The sequence below is a fragment of the Sarcophilus harrisii genome, chromosome 3, assembly GCF_902635505.1.
Source record: "Sarcophilus harrisii chromosome 3, mSarHar1.11, whole genome shotgun sequence".
In the NCBI taxonomy this organism is placed as follows: Eukaryota; Metazoa; Chordata; class Mammalia; order Dasyuromorphia; family Dasyuridae; genus Sarcophilus; species Sarcophilus harrisii.
The window spans coordinates 482656612-482678366 of record NC_045428.1 but is presented as its reverse complement, the minus strand read 5'-3'; the positions used below and the strand labels follow the sequence as shown (position 1 = coordinate 482678366).

The 21755-nt window shown below is 33.3% G+C and overlaps 1 protein-coding gene across 1 annotated transcript in view; it reads left to right on the top strand.

The window, feature by feature from the left end:
- The window catches only part of GUCY1A2 (guanylate cyclase 1 soluble subunit alpha 2), a 430164-nt gene that overhangs the window by 24233 nt on the left and 384176 nt on the right, over nucleotides 1-21755 (top strand). The window lies entirely within an intron of this gene.

The window sequence follows — 21755 nt, the reverse complement described above, 5'->3', positions numbered from 1 at the left end:
TCAATTTTTCTCTTTCTTATTTTAAAGGTAGTTTAATAGTTTTCCCCACAGTTCACTGAATTTTCTTTGATATTATTGGTAGGGCCACTTAGGAAAGAGACCATGGAAGTAGAAGAGAATTGGGCTTGCTTTGCTGGTCTTTTAAATATGTAGACAAGTACAAAGGATATAAGTAGCCAATGGAGAAATCTTCTTATTAGATATCTTTTGTTTTGTTTTGGGAATTCTGACTGCTCCATTTCTTTAGTTTTTCATCTGTAAAATAGGGACAATTGTGAACTCTTTGGGCATCAAGTTCTTTCTCTGTAAAATAAAGGAGTAGGATTTGATGTCCTTTCAGATCCTTTTAATTTCTAAATTTATGATCCTGGGATCCATATATACCCCAGAGGGATACTGTAAAAATCAAAATTAAATAATAAATGTGAAAATGCTTTGAAAAAGTAAAAAAAAAAAAACACATTAAAATTTCCATCTAGAAATAATCATTTATTTATTTTTCCTCTTGTGATTTTCCAGAATCCTGGGGAGATGAGTATTACTTCCTTATCCCACCAAGATACCGTTGACTGAACACTAGATCAGACATAGAAACTCTGTGTTTTGTTGATCTGGGGGGTTAAAAGATGGCATATTGGACATGTGTTTTACTATCCCTGAACTGAATTGTAATATAATACTCTAAGTTAATGTTATCTTATATATATATATATATATAATATATATAAATATATATATGAATAGAATAATAATTTATTACAACCCACATGGATATTTGCGAATACACTATAAATGACCTAAACAAAAGATTTATTTTTGAAATATCTGCTTGTCTTTTTGTCTTTCTCTTTCTGTTTTTCCCTGTCTTTTTCTTTCTTTCTCTCAAGGCTAAATTGCATAGAAAGTGTCACCTAAAAATGGTAGAGAGCTATCCATATTGGCTCTGTGACTCTGGGCAAAGCACTGAATGTCTCAGTACTCTGACTATCTCTAAGACTTAAGTTATAAAGAAGGTGCCACTCTGCTTTGAAAAGGGCAATGCCTATCCCAGTGAAAATCAGAGGTATTGTCCTTATTTCTCCTCCTTTATTGGAATTTTAATACATTTTAGTCAACAACAAACAAAACAGTAAAGTTCATGTTTTTTATTATAAAAATAGAAAATAAGAAAAGTCAACATTATCTAAAGAATAAATTTTAGAAAACATCATATTTCTAATCTAAGAAGTATATATTAAATGCTTACTGTGTGCCAGACTCTGTGCTAAGCCCTGGAAATTCAAGGAAATATTAAAAAAAACAGTTCTTATCCTCAAGGAGAATATATTCTATTTTTTGGGGGAAGATATATGGTAAAGAAATAAAACATTTATTAAATGCTTCATATGATCCTAAGCCTGATTTAAATGTAATTAAGAAATATTTTAAAAATACAGATAAGTTATAGCATAAATGATATTAATTTGTGGATTTTTAAATCAATATACAGCAAGCATGGATCCCTCTTAATTTTTTTTAATTAATTAAAAATTTTTGTTATGCATGTGCATTATTCTTTTTTTAAACATATTTCTTTAAGGATCATGTTGAGAGAGAAAAATCAGAACAAAAGGGAAAACCCACAAGAGAAAAATAAAATCAAAGAAAATGAAAAAAGAAAGTGAACATAGACTGTGTTGATTTGCATTCACTCTCCACAGTTCTTACCCTGAATGTGAATGGTGTTTTCCTTCCAAAGTTTATTGGCATTGCCTTGAATCACTGAACCACTGAGAAAACCTAGTTATCCTAGAAACATCCTAGAAAACAGTTATCGTCCTGTAATCTTGCTGTTACTATGTACAATGTATTTCTGGTTCTGCTTGTTTGAAAGTTTACAATTCATGTAAATTTTTCCATCATTTTTATAGAACAATAACATTCCATTACCTTCATATACCACAATTTATTGCTGTTACTATGTACAATGTATTTCTGGTTCTGCTTGTTTGAAAGTTTACAGTTCATGTAAATTTTTTCATCATTTTTATAGAACAATAACATTCCATTACCTTCATATACCACAATTTATTCAGCCATTCCCCAATTGATGGAAATCTATTCATTTTTCAATTCTTTTCCATCACCAAAAGGGCTGCTTTTTTTTTTTTTTGCACGTGTACATCCTTTTCCTTCCTTTATTATTTTTTTGGGCTACAGACCCAGTACTGGCACTGCTAGATCAAAGAGTATGCATAGTTTTACAATCCTTTGGGCATAGTTCCAAATTACTCTCCAGAATGGCTGGATCATTTCACAACTCTCCACCAACAATACATTAGTGTCCCAGTTTTCCCACATTTATCATTATTTTTTCCTGTCATCTCAGCCAATCTGAGAGATGTAAGGTGGTATCTCAGAGTTGTTTTAATTTTCATTTCTCTAATCAATTGTGATTTAGAGTATTTTTTCATGACTATAGATGGGTTTAATTTCATTATTTAAAAATTCTCTGTTTATATCATTTGACCATTTATCAATTGGGGAATGACTTTTATTCTTATAAATTTGACACAGTTCTTTATATATTTTAGAAATGAGGCTTTTATCAAAAACAATGGCTGTAAAATTTCTCCCCAACTGTGTGCTTCCACTTATATTCTATTTAAAAGATATTTCATTTTAGCTCTAAATCAGCCTGCTAAATACTAAAGTCTTTCTCTCTCCACCTCAAGATTTCTGTCTTTCATTGAAAAAATATCTTTATTTTGACTAAATCCTCCTTGGTCTCTCATCACCTCTAGGTGCCTCTGCCAATTTCCTTTTTCATGTGATTTGCTCAAAGTATTTATGTGAAATGGCCTTTTCTTTATGTTGATTAATATTACATCTAAAATGGAGATGATGGAATAGATCAATGTCAGATGCATATACAAAGAGGGAAACACATTATGATTTCATAAGGGCAATGTATTGAGTTAGTTTTAAAGTATGATGTTACCTGTGTTTTATTGCATTTTTAGTTTTGTTAAATATTTCCCAGTTACATTTTCATCTTGTGTGAGCCCAGTAGGGAAGAACACTAGGGAGTATTGTCAGCTGCATGGGCTGTGTGTTTTCCACTTCTGGAATAGATGATCTGTGGGGTTTCTACCAATTTTAAAATTTTGTGGATCATATAACTTGTTCTTTGAATGCTTGAACTTAGAGAATTTGCTTGAGCTATCCTCTTTGAGAACTAGCATTAGAAGAAAAAGGGCAATTATCAAAACTCAGAAACTCAATGAGGAGACATTTAAAAAATTATGTTGTGACTCTTTCCTTACAAGATCATAGAGCTAGAAATAGGATGCACCTGAGAAGCTATCTAGTCCAATCTCTTCAGCTTCAGGAATCTGAGAACCTGGGGAGGTTAATTTGGAGGAGGGTTTGATCCTAGGTTTCTTGACTCTAGGTCCAATGCTTTTTTCTACTGCACCACACTGCCAAAATTTATCTTTATCCATGTAGAATATCCATACAGGATGCATATGATCACCCTTTCTTGCCTAAGCATGTGCTTTTCATAATTTCTATGGTAAAATATTTCCCTCCTTCCCTCCCTCTTTCTCTCTCTGTCTCTGTCTCTATATCTCTCTGTGTCTTTCTGTCTGTCTCTGTCTCTCTGTCTCTCTCTCTCTCTTTCTCCTTTCTCTCTTTTCATCTATCTATCAACCTTCTAGCAAAAACCTTTTCAGTAACATCTGGATCAGTCCTTGGATTCTGGTGTTGTATTCTTACTTGAAGTCTTTTCAACTTGGTTGGGCATAACAGATCTTGAATACTGAGAACAAATAGCTTTTGAGAAACAAACATTATGAACAAGCATGATGAGTAGAGCTTCACTAGAAGTAAGATAGCTAATTTTGCACAGGGTTTGAATAACAAAAGTAGCTGACTGCTAAGGACAGGAGGAAAAATAACTTGCTGTCATTACACTCTGAACAACTAATATAATTTCATAGAAATTTGGAGTAAGCTTAATTGTCCATTTCTAACCTTTTACAAAATTAGATGCATGTAATGAGAATATCTTTTAATTCTTGGATAAAGGAATCTTCATCCAAAAGCATTCATTGTATGAAGTCATAATGAAGGAATGATTGTGTTGTAATGGAGCAGAGAATTAAAGGAAGAGTAAATCTTAGTGCTATACTATTGTAATTTCATCTGAAGTTTCAGATAGAAATGAAGCAGTTTCTAGTGTGGTTGCTGGGTATGAGTGATTTATCCCCACTTCAAAAAATCAATACATTTTTTTGGGGGGGGGTCAGATAATAATGTTTGCAAGCTGGAAAATCTTTTTCTCTCCAAGCTAACTATAGGTGCCATTAAAATCACCTCTTCCAGAAAAGCTAGTCTTTACTTTTGTGCCTTAATGAAAATTCCTTCTTCAAGATGGGTTCTTATAAAGTACTCATCTAACTTCCTCTCTGACAAAGAATTGCATGGAATTTGCATTGCTCAGAGAAGCCAGTTAGCATCAAGTATAGTGTGCTAAACAGAAATCACCTCCTTCATTTGATCTTGGAATAGGTTCTGTCTTATTTAGGGATACACTTTAGGAGCGATACCAGCTTTAAATCAAGTTATAAGTGAACTTGCAATGTAAAAACTAGTTTTCGTTACAAACAAGATAATCCAAATATTCAGGTCTTGAATGAAGTCAGGGAATAATTTTATATTAGAATGGTCTGAATTATTTGAGTAATTGTCTCTGTCAATCTTCTTACTTCAGTCTTAGAAACCTAATATGTTATAATAATGATTACTAAAAAAAGATCATAATCACAATAATTATTAAACTAATGAAACTATTGGAACACATGCAATTGGAGGATACATAATTTTGCTTCAAATTATATCAATAAGCATAATAATTTCACTAAGATTATACATCTGAATTAGTTCTCAGTAGTGGAATGATAAAAAAATCAACACAATTACAAAATTATAAATTTATATTTTAAAAAATAACTATGGGCTTTTCATAGTTAGGGTCATATTAATGTAACAAAAGATTTTGTCCAATATATGATACTGTTTGCCACCTGTTATTGCAGCCTTGAAATTTATTAATTTAGTTGAAATATAGTTTACATACCTAATACCCTGTATCAAGATAAGGTCGAAATGGGTTTATGATTTAGAAATAAAAAGTGATATTATAAACAAATTAGAAGAACAAAGGATAGTCTGCTTCTCAGATCTGTGGAGAAGAAAGGAGTTTTTGATCAAAGAACTGGAGTATATTATGGAATGCAAAATGCATAATTTTGACTATATTAAGTTAAAACATTTTTGTACAAGCCAAAGCAACGTAGACAAGTTTTGAAGGGAAATAATAAACTGGGAAAACATTTTACATTCAAGGATTCTGATGAATGTGGCACTTTTCAACAATGAGATGATTCAGATCAGTTCCAAAGGTTTTGCTATGAAGAGAGCCATATTGTGTTTTCACTTTTTTGTTGTTGTTTGCTTGCATTTTCTTTTCTTTCTCATTTTTTGACCTGATTTTTCTTGTGCAACATGATAATTGTAGAAATATGTATAGAAGAATTGCACATGTTTAACATATTTTTGGATTACTTGCTATCTAGGAGAGAAGAATTGGAGAAGGGAGGGAACAATTTTGGAACATAAGGTTTTGCAAGGGTGAGTGTTGAAAATTACCTATGCAAATGTTTTAAAAATAAAAAAGCTTTAATTAAAAAAGAAATATAGTTGACATCTCAAAGTGATGTAATACCCAGAAAACTGAAGATTACAGTACATTTGCTATATTAAAAAAACAATTTATGAATTATTTCATGTAGTGTGAACTATGGAAAATATAGTTGACATTAGAAATTTCACAAGAAATTTATTAAGATAACTGAAATAAGTAGTATGTGATTCTGGCAGAAGAGCTAATGTAAAAATGGAAGCCAAGGAACACTGGAATTAGTAGTAACATTCTGATCCTTAGAATAATTGATCATTTGATAGAATAAAGATTAGAGTCTAGGAGAAATTGTGCAAGTAACCAAAATTTATCAAAATGTGCTTGAAATGGCATGAGATTTGAGCCATTATGCCTTAGTGTAACTATAAGTCAATACTTTAAGTCTCCCAAGGGTACTTGTATCCAACCTTATCTAATTGTGGATTAAAAGGATTTTTCCCACTATGAAAGGAATTCCAAGAATCAGTCAGCAGATGGAATATTTCTGTTTTGTTTTGGGTATGTGCATTTGTGTATGTGAAAAGGTTCCTAGTATCTCAAAATTTTTACTACTCAGGAAATTACCTATTCTGTCTTTGAATATGGCTAGCTTGTATTTATTCTGTAGGTACCTATTTATGTATAAATTCTTTCTCTTTATAGAATGCAAACTTCTTGGGGGCATGGCACGATTCATGTTTATCATTATATCCTAAGAGATCTTGGAGTAGTGGGTAGAGAACTATTCAGAATTAGGAATATCTAAGATCATATTCTACTTTTGACACATCCTAGTTGTATGACCTTAAGGAAGTCACTTAACCTCAAAGCGACCTAGGCAATCCCTAAGATTATAAATTACAGAGAAATTGCCACTTTGCATAGAGAAATTTCCTCTTCTAGACGTTCATGTCAATAAAAATTACAGGTATAGCTCCTATTCTGTATCTCCAGTGCCAGACATATAGTAGAGCTTTAATAAATACTTGTTGATTGATTGGTTACCCATATTTGACAACCAGATTTTAGACATATTTAGTGTTTATGATACTAAGAGCTTTTTAGAATATAAGATCATTGTAATGTTCTTGGCTAGTAGGGTTCCTGCTGTTATCATGAAATAATGCCAGTTCATCAATGGATAATTTTAGTTAGCATTAACAAATTATTATTTTACCCACCATAGACTGATATTTTAGTCATTAGGAACTACTTCAACTCCATGGGAGCTCATTGTGCTAAATGGGATTGAGGTTTTTTCAAAGGGATATAATATCGAGAGAATTTTTTTAGAATTACAGAGAATTTGCTATTTAAAAAATGAACAAATGAGTTCATGTGATGTGAACTATGGATACCCCTATGTTAGGTTCTCTAAACAACTTCCTTTTTATGGTTCTTAATATTTATATATATATATATATATTTTAATTTAATAGCCTTTTATTTACAGGATATATACATGGGTAACTTTACAGCATTAACAATTGCCAAACCTCTTGTTCCAATTTTTCACCTCTTACCCCCCCACCCCCTCCCCTAGATGGCAGGATGACCAGTAGATGTTAAATATATTAAAATATAAATTAGATACACAATAAGTATACCTGACCAAAACGTTATTTTGCTGTAGAAAAAGAATCAGACTCTGAAATATTGTACAATTAGCTTGTGAAGGAAATCAAAAATGCAGGTATGCATAAATATAGGGATTGGGAATTCAATGTAATGGTTTTTAGTCATCTCCCAGAGTTCTTTTTCTGGGCATAGCTAGTTCAGTTCATTACTGCTCCATTAGAAATGATTTGGTTGATCTCGTTGCTGAGAAGGGCCTGATCCATCAGAACTGGTCATCATATAGTATTGTTGTTGAAGTATATAATGATCTGGTCCTGCTCATTTCACTCAGCATCAGTTCATGTAAGTCTCTCCAGGCCTTTCTGAAATTATCCTGTTGGTCATTTCTTACAGAACAGTAATATTCCATAATTTTCATATACCACAATTTATTCAACCATTCTCCAACTGATGGACATCCATTCAGTTTCCAGTTTTTAGCCACTACAAAAAGGGCTGCCACAAACATTCGTGCACATACAGGTCCCTTTCCTTTCTTTATAATCTCTTTGGGATATAATCCCAGGTTCTTAATATTTATAAAGGAATTCAGCTTAATTTTTTTTTTTAAGGAAAATCAAATGATATCAAATCAATTTCTCATTCTTATGTATTATCAAAATCCTTTGTTTAGGGTATGTGTGTGTGCATGTGTATGTATGTATGAGTGCATATTTATTTACATACCTTATATGGTTTAGAGTTTGGTTGTTATATGTGAAGATAAAAAACAGGATGAGAGTGAAAATTGATTTATTGTTCTAAAGAGGAAAGTTTTGAAAAAGAAAAAGTTTCCATTTCCCATTCTTAGACAGCTGTTCTCAATCTCCTCTTTCTTACTCACATCCTCTCTCACTCCCCCTCTTCCAGTTACTAATTTTCCATTAGAAAAGGAGAGATAAACTACCACCAGTATAGTAATGGCTGGTTCAGATGAGACAGTATAGTAATGGCTGCTTCAGATGAGACCAAGTTTAATGGAGGTCTTTTCCTTTGATAACAATTTAAATTATAATGACCTTTTGTATAATTAAAAAAATGTTTTTATTAAGGAAATTTAAGGAGGATTCTGGATGAAGTGAGAGACCTTGGGCTTTTTAAGCCAAGTTCTTTAATAGGTCTGAGTTTGACTAAAAGAATTTCCCACTGAGTAATTAAGAGAAGGTAAGAAGAAATGAGACAAAGAAAGTCCTTTTTAAATATCAAAAAAAAAAAAAAATCAATCAGGAAGGAGATTTCTAGGCAAAACAGAAACAATTGCTATTTATTTTCTCCCTGAGGTAATTTGGCCCAAAGACCAAGTGGGGCTTTTGAACTATTCAATGAAAACCTGAGTGATTTGGGTTTAAGTCATGGTCCTTAAGAAAGATATCTAACCCAACCACTGTAATTGGGAGAGAACCCAGACTCCTTTGCAACTTAATTATCTCATCTAACTACACAAACCTAATAATATGTGATGTATAGAACCATTCTCTTGCTTTCCTTGTTTTTTCAATCTTAGACTTTTTTGAGAATTGATAAATAGTTTCCTGTTAGTTACCTGGTAAATATTCTAGTTTATGTTATTTAATTTCTGACTTTGCTGGGCATTTATGTTTCCAGCCTATGAATTGGGAGTGGTGTCCATTTTTACTATAATTCACTAAAGACTCTTTCAGAATGTTATTTCTACATGTAATACATCTTTTCCTTTGTCTATTTCTCCTATATAGGGTTCTAGGCATTGGATGAAAGAATATGAATGGTATGGTACCAGCCATCACCACTATTGACAGTTTGGAAGATAGTAGGAAATATAGAATGAATGAACAATGATCTTGGCAGGAGTTTCATTTATATGATCTATTCTAAATAGAAGGTTATGCAATTAATATAAGAAAAGGAATTCCAATTATAATATACTGGACAACTAATCTTTTATCTTTGACTTGAAGTTTGGCCAGAAGGGAGAAGCTACTACCTCTTAAGTTAGATCAATCTATTTTTGGATAGCTCCAAATATCAAGCATACTTTGTTGATATCAAGCTAAATTTGCTTCTTTTCTAGGCCATAAAAATGGTCATTTTTTTACAGTAGATTCTTATATGACATGGATTCAATCCCCTTCTTTAGATATTCTTCACCTTATTGATATTTTTCTTATTCAGTGATGCCCCAAATTGAACACAATTCTCCAGATGATGTTTGTAGAGGACAGAATTGACTGGGACCATCAACACCCTATTTCGGAAAGTCATACTTCTCTTGCTCAAGATGGCATTACTGGTTAACCATGACTTCCTCATTTTGTATTTATAAGTTGACTGTTTATAGCCATATGTAATATTTTACATTAATCCCTTATTAAATTTATTTTGTGAGTGTCATACCAAAAGAATGGAAAAGATAATATATAATATTTTAAAGAAAAAGGCAATAGAGAAAGCATAAACAATTATAACCCCAGTACTCCTGCTTTCCCTTCACTATAAGAATGGTCTAGGCAGGAATCAATGATAAAGAAAATTATCCATCCTTTGAAAGAGAGGTAAAAAATTAAATTCACAAAATGAGACACATAATGCAATTTCTTTTTCTTGACAATGTATATTTGTTACAAGTATTTTGTTCTCTTTTCTTTTTTCCCTGGTGGCAGAGGTAAGTGTGAGAAAGAAAATAAAAGTTTGATCATTGAAAAAAAGTCTAACTAAAATAATTTGTTAGAAAATATGTAGCTATATTGTGAAGACTGTGTATTTTAAAATCAGCCGGAGTCAGGAATTCAGGTTAGGGGAAAATTGTCAGTCTTTATTCTCAGTGAAGAAAGATCGGAGGTGGAAGAGAATGGGCACTAGCAATGTGTGCAGCTGAGTCAAGAAGCTAGCTAGACCAGCAGCCACAGGACCAGCAGCTAGGAGCATAGAATCCAGGCCAATTTCTCCCCGCCTCTCTTCCTGTCTCTCTGCCTCCACCCACCAAAATCATTTCCTATACAACACATCAGGACTTGCACAGAGAGTGGGCGGGGGCCATTCTTTATCCAAGCATGTATATTAATAGAGTATAGTCCAATTACTATTTAGCCTCACGTGCTTGGGACCTCAGTGCATCAACTCAAGCCTCAGCCCATTATACTATATGATATTTTAAAATTTTAAAATATGTGATATTTTCATATTGGTAGAAAATATTTATTTAAAACTGTAAAAAATATGACCTGTTAGCCTTCCTACTTTAGTTTCTTCACAAAGTTTTTTGCATTTGAGTGTGAGTTGTTGTTTATCTGTTGTTGATATCATGGGATAATGTCCCATGACTTAAATGAGGCAGAAGTGCACAAAGTCATTAGCCTTAATTTTTCTTTCAGGGTTATTAAAGACCAATGATATAAAGTGAGGGAAACATTTTTCCTGAAAATGCCATCTCAGTAATAGAGGATCAGAATTTATCTGTATAGCTGACATGGATGACATTTTGAAGATGTCTTTAGTATGATGGTTTCTGACTAAGTACAGTGTTTCCAAATTAATAGCTGACATTTATATGGTGCATTAAATTTTAAGCATTATATATGTTACACACACATAGCAGCTATACATAGACTATAGTATGTATATGTATGCACAGGTGTATATATGTATGCATATATATGTATATTTATGTAATCTTATTTGAACCTCACAAAAATTCTGAAGGAAGTACTACACAGGTATTACTAAATTCATTTTAAGATGAGGAAATTGAGGCTGAAGGCTTTAGTGATTTGCTCATAGTTACGTAGACAGTATCAGAAACTAAATTTGAGCACAATCTTCCATACAGTAGGTCTCCCCAGAACATTCAACTTCCATGTTTGAATTATTGGACTATTATTTAAGAGGTGTTTAAAGGGAGACCCAAAGGTGTTATAAGACTCTTGAAGTTTTGTATTACCACTGGGTTTTTTGTTTCTCTTTTAAAAAAATTAAATTTCTTTTCCCCTCAATCATCCAAAACCTTTTTTCTTTCTCTTTCACTTTCTTCTAATCTATTTGAAAAAGAAAAAAAAGAAAATTTGCTTTTAAGCAAATATATAATCACGTGTAAAAAATCTTCTACTAGTCTTGTTCAAATAAACATTTCAGTCTAAACTCTGAGTTCATCACTTATCTGTTGGGTGGTACTTTCACCATGAGTCCTTGAGAATCATGGATGGTCATTGCTTTGATTAGAGTTCTCAGGTCTTTCAAAATGGCTTAGGTTCATTGGTTGTCACAATGAGGTCATTGGGGAAGAGAATCATTTCATGGCTTTGTACTATCTTACAATCAGATTATGTTTTCTGTAAGATATACACAACTACATTGCTTGATTTTAGAATTGGGAAGTTGGACAATATATATCATACTCTATTAATATGTAGTATAATTAATTTCTCCATTCTCTATAGGCTGAGTCAGTCCTGGATCAGTAAAAGGATTTTTATTTAATCATAGTAGATTCTTAGGTAGAGAGGAATGGGGGGGGGTATTGGACTTCACCCATACCCCCAGAAATTAATATGGCTCACTGTTGAGAGTTCCTAGAACCAATCCATGGGAGTCCTTTATTGTTGAACAACCTGACTCAGAGAAACCTTTTTGGCTCATCCATACCTAGTTTTAGAACAACGCAAGGATCCTTAGGATGGGCATATCCCTTCATATGACTGATATAACATGAATGACTCCATTCTGTGCTGCAAAGAATGGAAAAAACATGGACTCTTTTAGCACAGCAAAGCCAAAATAGCCCAGAATACACATGAGCTAATCACTTCTAAATTGTCACAGGAAAAAAAAAAGCCCTCTTAGGAAAAGTTAAAGATATAGAGATGATTTAGTTTGGAGAATAAAAAGGTTGAGAAGTGCCATGCTAACCATTTACAAACATGGGAATAAGGCTTTATGCAGCTGTTTTCCATCTTCAGTAAGAGCACAAGAGGAAATGAGTCTAAGTTGGATCATAAGGGATTTAGGATTGACATACAGAAAATTTCCCAGACATGAAGGTTTTAAACATTGGAAGGAGTTATCAAGAAGTTTGTGATACTGTCTCTGAAAGTGTTTGCAAACAAGATAAGTTTTTGTAATCTGTTAGATTGGAACTGGTCTTGGGATCCTTGTTACCTAGGATAGTATTTGGCAGATATGAATATTTAATACATTTTTGTTGATTAGTTGATTATCTGTGACATAGTCCTATTTTGCCAAAGAGGGTAATATTAGGTAATATTTCAGGGTATGTCCCCTTCCTTTGTTACTTTGAACTTTCATAGAAGTTTTTGATGAACTGAATTGCACTGAATAGGGAGAGAACTAAAATGAAATAAAGGTCAAATTTTCAAAAACATTGACAGCAAAAAGAACTAAACATGGGAGAGTAGTTATAAAGTTGATACATAATAATTTTGTATCATTTGGAAAAATAAAATGATGACTTGGAACAGTTTTCTTAGCTAAAAGATCATGATTTTAAATCAAACTAAAATTGAAATTTTGGTCCCCCCATGTGTGCTATTTAATTTTGCCTTGTTTTCTGGACACAGTTGACATCTCCCATGCTTTTCACTTTTAACAGAAATGCAAACTACTAGGAATAGCAGGATTCAGGTTGATAATGTGAGTACATTACACTATCTATCACTACTCTTAGACAAATAGTTCAAAGAGAATGCTATTTTTTGAAAAAGGGTCAGTAGCCTTATTTTCTCATACCAAAAATAGTACATTTATTTTTTTTAATTATTTTTAAACAATTCTGAATCCTATTAGTAAGTTGCTACCGTCCTTTTAAATAGTGTCCCCAGGTTTCCTTCCACATAATGAGTAGTCTAATAGTTTTAAGAGATTGGGACCAATAGGAGAAGAATGTCATATTTTTTTAAATGCTCAGGAATTTTGTTGTAATTCTACCTCATCATACTCTGGGAATTATGAAAATATTTGCTAGTATTTTCCAGATGTGGAAGTGAAGGCATTTTCCCAAGGCTTGTTGGTCCCAGGTGAAGCTTTTTGACCCCCTGAAAAATTTTAAAAGGTCAATTACACAGCTGGGACTAAGACAGAGGTCCTGATTTCAAATGATATATGTAGTTAACAGTCTATATTTCCTTTCTTTTTATGTTGCAAATAGACTCATAAACTGGGAAAACCCAGAGGTTCAAAACATTAACCTACTTTGACAATTGCCTGTTTATTCTCATTTCAAAAAGTATTCAATCTACTGGTTAGATTGAATTGACTGGTATCCTAATGGGTTTTATTGATGTTTTGACTGCAAGTAATCTTTAAACATTAAAGCATTGCCCTAGCTCCACACAATGGAAACAGTTCAGCAATATAAAAGCTATTCCTATAAAGAATTTTGTATTTGGACTTATTTTTACTGCTATCTCCACTAAACAATTACTTACTTACCTAGGGGCAGTGAAGAAACTAGGGAAGAGTTGAATAAGGCATCACCTGAAGAAGGCAGGTCTGTGTAGAGTTCCACTGATGGTTGGGGAGGGCTTGGGGCAATAATAATGTTGAGAAATTGAGGAGAAAAAATGTTTTTTTGACAGTTGAAAAAGAACCAAGAAAATGAAAGTGGAAAGATACTGAAGACAAACCACCATTTTTATTCTTTAGTTAAGGATGGGCATACTGATATAACTTTGACTGAAATACCTAGAGGCAATCATAATGAGCTAATGATAAAGCACTCATGCTAAATATTTGTAGCAGTTTTGTGTATAATATCAATTTAATCATTTAATCTTAAGAAATAAAGCCATTGCTACTATACTTAAAGAAAATGACTTAATAAAGGTGTGTTAAATCACTTAATCTATCCTACTCTAAGAATATATGTTGTGTTAGGATATTGTTTGTATTATTTAAAACCAGATTAATTTAAGTGGACATTTAGCAAAGTCTAACTGAGTATTTGTAAGAATCAATTTTAGGGTTGAAAGATACATTAGAGCCTACCCCTTCATTTTCTAGAAGAGGAAAGCTGGCAAAGTTAAGTGGCTTGCCCAAAGTCATACAGATAGTAACCATCTCCCTTGCCTTTTTGATTATCCTCATATCATATTATGTGAAAAAAGCCTTTATTTAGGTGCACTCAATGTTCAAAACATGGTTACTTTCCTAATTGATAATATTTGCTTTCCGATTCACTTAGGACATCATACCTAAATCTATGTGCTAAAGAATTTCCAAAATACTTTCTTATATATTTTTCTATTTGCAATCATTTCAAAAATTTCTGGTAGTTAATTTTAATCATAATTACTCTACAACAACATAAAGAAAAGAAAGTTGTTTATTGTCTACAACTTAGAACTAAAACTATTTTAGTCACTTCAGTTTAAAAAATAAGCAAACATGGTTGTGATATATTGATATTATGATTTATGCAAATTGCTCTATGCTTATACCCCCTCATTATGAATAATAGTATTGTGAAGAGTCTGAAAGTGATAGTTTTTAAGGCACTTTTACAATTTTTTTCTCAGTTGAACGTCACAACACCTCTTCTATGTTTGAAAACTCATATAAACTCTTCTCTTCTGATGACCTGAATTTATTTTACTAATGACATTATAATATCTCTCTGCTCTGTGTCTTGCAATTGTCTGACTAGAAGCAATAGTAATTTGACTTATCCATAAACACTAGTACACTGAGTGGCAGCTAACATATAAGAAAAAATCTTTATGTGTCCCCTTCACTTATCTAATTCAATTGGTTTTTCCTTTATTATAAGGATGCATGTGACTGTTCGATAGGAAAACATTATTAACATTGAACAGTTAAGTTTGAATTTCCTATGTATTAGACTTACCAATAAGTTTCACTTGATTATCTCCCAATAAGAATACCTCAAATAAATGCTCAAGGAATGATTTAAACAAATATTTCTCAAAATATTTTACCTCAGACCATGGTTGGTTGATGTACAATTATTTTTTAGGGAGCTTACAAAATGGTACCTTAAAGGACTAATGTATAAAGCATGATTGTTGTAGTTTACATATTTATATGTCATAGATCAGGGGTCCTCAAACTACGGCCCGCGGGCCAGATGCAGCAGCTGAGGATGTTTATCCCCCTCACCCAGGGCTATGAAGTGTCTTTATTTAAAGGCCCACAAAACAAAGTTTTTGTTTTTACTATAGTCCAGCCCTCCAACATTCTGAGGGACAGTGAACTGGTCCCCTATTTAAAAAGTTTGAGGACCCGTCATAGATTATCATAAAATATCAGTTTCGGAACATTTCATCAAAAGAAAATGATTCTTTCCATGTCTTTCTGGTGTGTGTGTGTGTGTGTGTGTGTGTGTATGTGTGTGTCTATGTGTAATGTAAAACAGAAATACATGAGATTAGAGAATAATGGAGTCTTGTGCCTGGTTAAGTCACTTATTAATTTTCTGTTATTTGTTCTTATGTAGCATTTGTTTATAGTCTGTTCTAATGTCTGAATTCAGGTCATTATGCATTATCTATCTATCTATCTGTCTATCTGTCTATCTATACTAAAAAAAAAAAAAAAAAAGAATCATCACTAGGGATAGTTCCCTGCATTTGGAGTCAACACCTGGGTTCAAATTCTGGATGATATCAAATCTATGTGTTCTTGGAAAAGTTATTTCCCTAGTTTTCATTTTCCTTATCTGTAAAATTAATGGTTGAATTAGATGGCCTTTAAGGTCCTTTCTAGCTATAAGTATATTATGCTATCACCTTCAACAATTCTAAAAGTCATGAACCTATAAATATTTATAGTGGGAATGCCCAACACTTGTTAATAACAATTATAAGAGATCATTATTTGCTAGGCTTAAGCATGGGTCTCTCTCTTTGTAAACTATGGAACTCCCAATAAACATGCTAATGACATAAATGCATTTCTGGCTCACACAAGGTAAAATTGACTTGCTAAGCTAAGCCTCCCACCCAGAAGTTCTTCCTTTGGTGGGTTCTTGTATTCTAAGTGATTCATTGACATTCAGTTTAGTGTCCTTTCCTCTTACCTTGGGCTGCTTCTAGCTTTGCTGGAATTCCTAGAAAGAGGGTACACTTAAGAATTACTCTGACTCCTCTATAGGCTTCTGGACTTTCAGCTTATGCTTTTGAGTCATGATTCTGTGGATCTCCCTGAACAGAATGACAAAGGCCAGTATCCTACCTTTGCTATTTATAATATTTTGTAATCTTCTGCAATTAATTCTGCATCTATGTATCTTAATCTTATAATGAAAGGATAAGGTAATACATTGCTAATGTCTCTTCTAGCTAAACAAAAACCAAACCAAACCAAACCCTATAAAATGCTCAGCATCAGTTATTTCATCATTCACTGGATTAGAGAATGGTCTCCTTTTGTGGACTTTAATTGACTCTGATGTTTATTCTCTAGCTATTTTGGCAATCCTCTGCCTAGCCCCACTTCTCAGTTTCCCTTCCTTTCCCTGTAACTATTTAGATGTGGAACTGTGTAGAATATTAGGGGTTATTTTCCTTCCCTTTATACCAAAATAGAGTACATGACCTGACTGTACCTCTAACCTGAAGTCTCAAATCTTCATTTTGAGAATTTTTCTTGTGTAATCTTTCCTCTATTCCTCACCCCCACACCATGTTGGTGATTTATATGTGTCAGGAAAAGCTTTCATTCCAATTGTACCTATTGTCTCTATTCTTGGGCTGGTGGAATTGGTGCTATTCCCTTTTGAAATCAATCATCATCACCTTCATCATCATCATCATTACAATCAACAACAAGAAGCTTTCAAAGTACAGAGGCCAAAATTTTGGAGAAGCATGATGTGGCAATTGCATTCCTCAAATATGTATATCCCTATCTCTCAGTTTAAGAACCATATCAACTCTATCATTCATGGGAGAGAGATGTCAGCCTCTAATGGCTCCATTCACTATCTCTAGAAGTTTCTAAAGTTCCTCTCTATGCCATCCCTTTCTTATGTGTAGTGTCTTCCATTATTAAAATGTAAGATTCTTAAGGACAGAGACTGATTTCACTTTTGCATTTTTATCTCTAGGGCCATAGCATATACTGAATACTTAGAAGTTGTTATTCATTTACTTATGTCTCTGCGTCCTGTCTTTTAATGGACTTGTTTCAAGGATGTGCTCAGTGAACTTACAAAGATGAACTAATATTTTCATACTTTTATTCAAGTACAAAAAGCCATTTTGTAACTGGTTTAAATTAGGCAAAAAGTTTGATGGATTTTTATCCATCAGTGTAAAAGTTTGTGGAACATTGATAATAGCAGGATATCTCCTTGTTCCAGACAGACAGGCAGAGACAGAGATAGACAGAAGCACAGAGTGAGAACAAATTATCTGATCCCCATAAAAAGAAAGAAAACGAGGTAACAGCATCAATAATAGTTGATATATTTATAGTGGGATTTGTGAAATATTTTATATATGATCTCCCAATTAATCTTCATATCAACTTGTAAGGTAGAAACTAAAAATATTAGTCTTATTATTCAGATAAAGAAATTGATATTCAGAAAAACTGAGTGACATTCCATGTGATGTCAACAAGCATTAATAAGCACCTACTTACTTACTATGTGCCAGGAACTGTGCTAAGCCCTGGAGATACAGAAGAAAAAGCAAAAACAGTCCCTGATTTCAAAGTGCTCACAGTATTTCTCTAGGCAAGACAACATGAAAACAGCTCTGTGTAAACAAGGTATATACAGAATAAATTGGTCATAATCAACAAAGTAAAGACATTGGAATGAGGAGGACCAGAAAAGGCATTTTGCAAAAAGTGGGATTTTAGTTAAGGTTTGAAGGTAATCCAGAGACAAAAGGAGGAAGAACATTCTATACTTGGGGAGGCAGCCTGTTAAAATGCATAGAGTTGAGACATGTCTTGTATGGGAGTAGCATGAATGAAGTCAGTGTCAGTCCCTAGAATATTATATCTATTTCATCTGTATTTCTTGAATCTGCATCCATTTCTCCACTTACACAAATAGAACCCTAGTTCTATGGTTAAAATTTCACAATCTCTTCTCTGGACTTTTGCAATAGCCTTCTAAATGGTTTTCTGGCCCCAAGTTTCTACTATTTCTAATGTATCCTTCCTTTGTATTGGCTTTCTATGGTTGTAATGAACTCTCTTCTTACATCTCATCTTAAATTCCAAGTTTCTTTCAAGGCTCTTTTATAAGAGCCACCTTCTTTGTGAAGTCTTTCCTAATCTCCTCAACTTCTAGTGGCTTCCCTTTAAAATTATCTTGTATTCAGTTTGTGGAAGTCTATATAATTCACATGCTGTCTCACCCAGATAGACTGTAAGCTTCTCAAGGGTAGGGACAATTTCACTCTTTGTATTTTTAGCACCTAGCATAGTGCTTAGTGGATTGTGGGTACTCAATAAATGTTTGTTGATTGATTAGAGGTAAGAACTGTCCCTAACCAAGAGATTGTAGTTTATTTACATTTATTCTTTTGGCCAATTTTGCTCAGTTATGGAATTTTTTCAAATGTGAGAATTTTTCTTTCACTTAGTAGTCAGGTCCCTACACAGAGTGATCTTAAATCTTGAAAGGCCTCTGTGAAATGAACTTTGATAAACCAGGAGATAAAGACATTTTCTGTCTGACAGCAACCACAGAGGTCTATTGGTGCGTTGGAAAAGGCACACTGGTCCTGGTTAACCATAAGGTTGATATAGAATGGCTTGGATTACCTGAAACGCTGCAGAATGTTCCCAGAGAATATTTTCCTTTTAATGCATTTTAGAGGCAGCAAATTTAACTCCTGCTGAGAGCAGGAGTAATTGCTTTACACAGAGAAGAAAAAGTTCTTAAAAGGCTTAATTTTTCCACAGGAATGTGCTTTCTGACAACCATTTGAGTTTTAAAGATGGGAAATTCTTGGTAAAGAGAAAAAATTATGTTTTGTACAAATGAGGCTTGAGTAACTGACCCCATGTACTCTGGTATCTATTGCTACATATTTTGTGTCTAGACCTATTGCACAAGCCAATCTTGCCATGGTATTCTCCACCCTTCAGACATATTGCCAACGAGAAAATTATCTTGGCTTAGGAATTGTCAGTCCAGTGCCAGAGATCTCGGAATCCCAGGAGTCCTGCCAATGACTAATGATGGTTTGGTTTAGGTTATTCTTGAGTTAAACCATTAAGGCGCATTTCCCCCTACCCCTTCCACCCTCCACTATCCCCTGTACACTACTGCAAGTATTATTATGCTTATATCTACCCATTCATATTAAAATCTATAATACATATGACTGTGCTGCAGTAGCCAAAAATCTCCTCTTTAGGGTTATCTATAGTTTGGTTTCCATGTTTTCCATGTGTAAGGATGTCTTATTTGCCCTTGGTTTATTGCATGGAGCATAAGTTGAAAAGAACACTCTGCTACTCTAAATAGCAGGAAGATGGAACTGATGTTTATCTAGTTCTATAAAGATAAAAATGTTCTCTAGAGACACTATCTCATCATTTGGGTCTTAAAATAATCTTTTTATTACTGTTTTATAGATGAAAAACTGGGGTTAGAGAAGTTAAGTGACTCCCTTATGGTCCCCAAACTAGTAAGTGTCAAAGGAACACAGATCTTACTCCCAAGTCCATTACTTCAGTCACTACACTCTTTTTTTTTTTCTGTGTCCCTGACTTTGGTACTCAGATACTTTTCCAATCTTGTTTAATGAAATTAAGCTTCTATCATGGGAAAACTTTTATGGATTGATTCAGACTGAAATAATCAGACCCAGAAAAACAATATTGGAAAGAACTTCAATCTCATGCCCAAACTATCATCTCTTCTTTTTCATTTCACAATTTTGTGGGGATAGCTGAATTAGGAGGTGACATAAACTAGGGTATTGAGAACATCAAATCATAAGTCCCAAGATATTTACATGAAGCAAGTGAGCAAACTGTCGGTTGCTGATATATCATCTCCTCTCTTTCTACTGTAGTATTTTCCTGATTTTGCAGCAAGGTGACATTTTGTTGCAAGCTGCTTCAGCTTTTGACCTTTGCTCTTAGAATGATTTATTGACTTCCTGTTTGCTCGCTGGATCAGTAGTTTTTGTAAAGCCCTAGTTTTGGAGCTTAGCTGTTTCTTCATTCCTTGGTTCCTGTGTCTTTTCTGTATATCTTTAATTTCCATCCACAAATTGTCCACTATTCCCTTAACAAACAAATGAATTGATAACCCAGACAAACCCTATTATTTTCTGAATACATGATACAATGGAGAGAACACTGGGTTTTGGGGTAGAGGGTATGGGTTCAAATCTCTAGCTCTACTACTCATTACCTTTGTGATCTTAAAAATGTTATTTCATCTCTCTAAGCATCAGTTTTCCTATTTATAAAATGAAAGAACTGGACTTGATAAATTATTGGTGAACTTTATGATTATTCCAGAGTTTTTTGATACTTACCCAACACAAGCCTCAATAGTCTATGTAGAGAAAAATCATCCTTGTGACAAATCATTCATCTGATAGTTTTAATGACTGATATCATGATTTCCCCCCTCCCTCATTGATTTGCTCAATATTTTGCCCATCATTATTTTCAATTACTATTTTATTAGCAAAAATACTTTTTTCTTTTGTTCTATTTTGTTTTGAATGTTTTGTGATCTTTTTGCCTTTCCTATAGCTTCCTAGTTTTGAAAACCCTCCTTGAACTGAAGAATGTTAAGAAATTTATTGATTGTCATAGGAATTAAAAAAATTATTCTGAATTATCAGAGAGAGGAAGAGGATTATAAAGTTTTGTCAGGAATTATTTGGGAGTTGGTAGCAATTTAATGTCCTGCCTCCAAGTCCTTGTGACAGTCTCAAAAATTCTCTAGTGTTTTGCTAACAGCCCAATGAGCTTGAGAAAATTAGATTGGTGGTTACTCTCTGTTCATGAATAGGCAGGATCATTTAAAATGACCTTCTCCCCTTAGTCTTATGCTAGACTCATACTCCTAAAATTGATTTTCAAAGCCCTTTTATAATAAAAACAAACAAACAAGAAAATTAATAAATCTCTTTATAAAAAAGAGAATTCCTTTCATTATCTTATCTTCATCATCACCTCCTCCTCAAAAGAAACTCCATTCCTGGAATCATCCTGGCTTCTGATATTCACCTTATCTTGCTAGGCCATCTCACTCTTGTCCTATCTGCAGCCTCCCTCATTCCCACTTTACCTCCATTTTTAAAAATCTTTATATTTTATCTTCACCTATTAGCATATAAGTTCCTTGAGATCAAGGATCATCTTTTTCTTTCCTTGTAATTAAAGGCCTTAGTAAAGTGCTCAGCACACAGTAAATGCTTAATAAATGCTCTATCTAGTTGGCTATCATCTTTTGTTTATCTATTTCACTTTATTG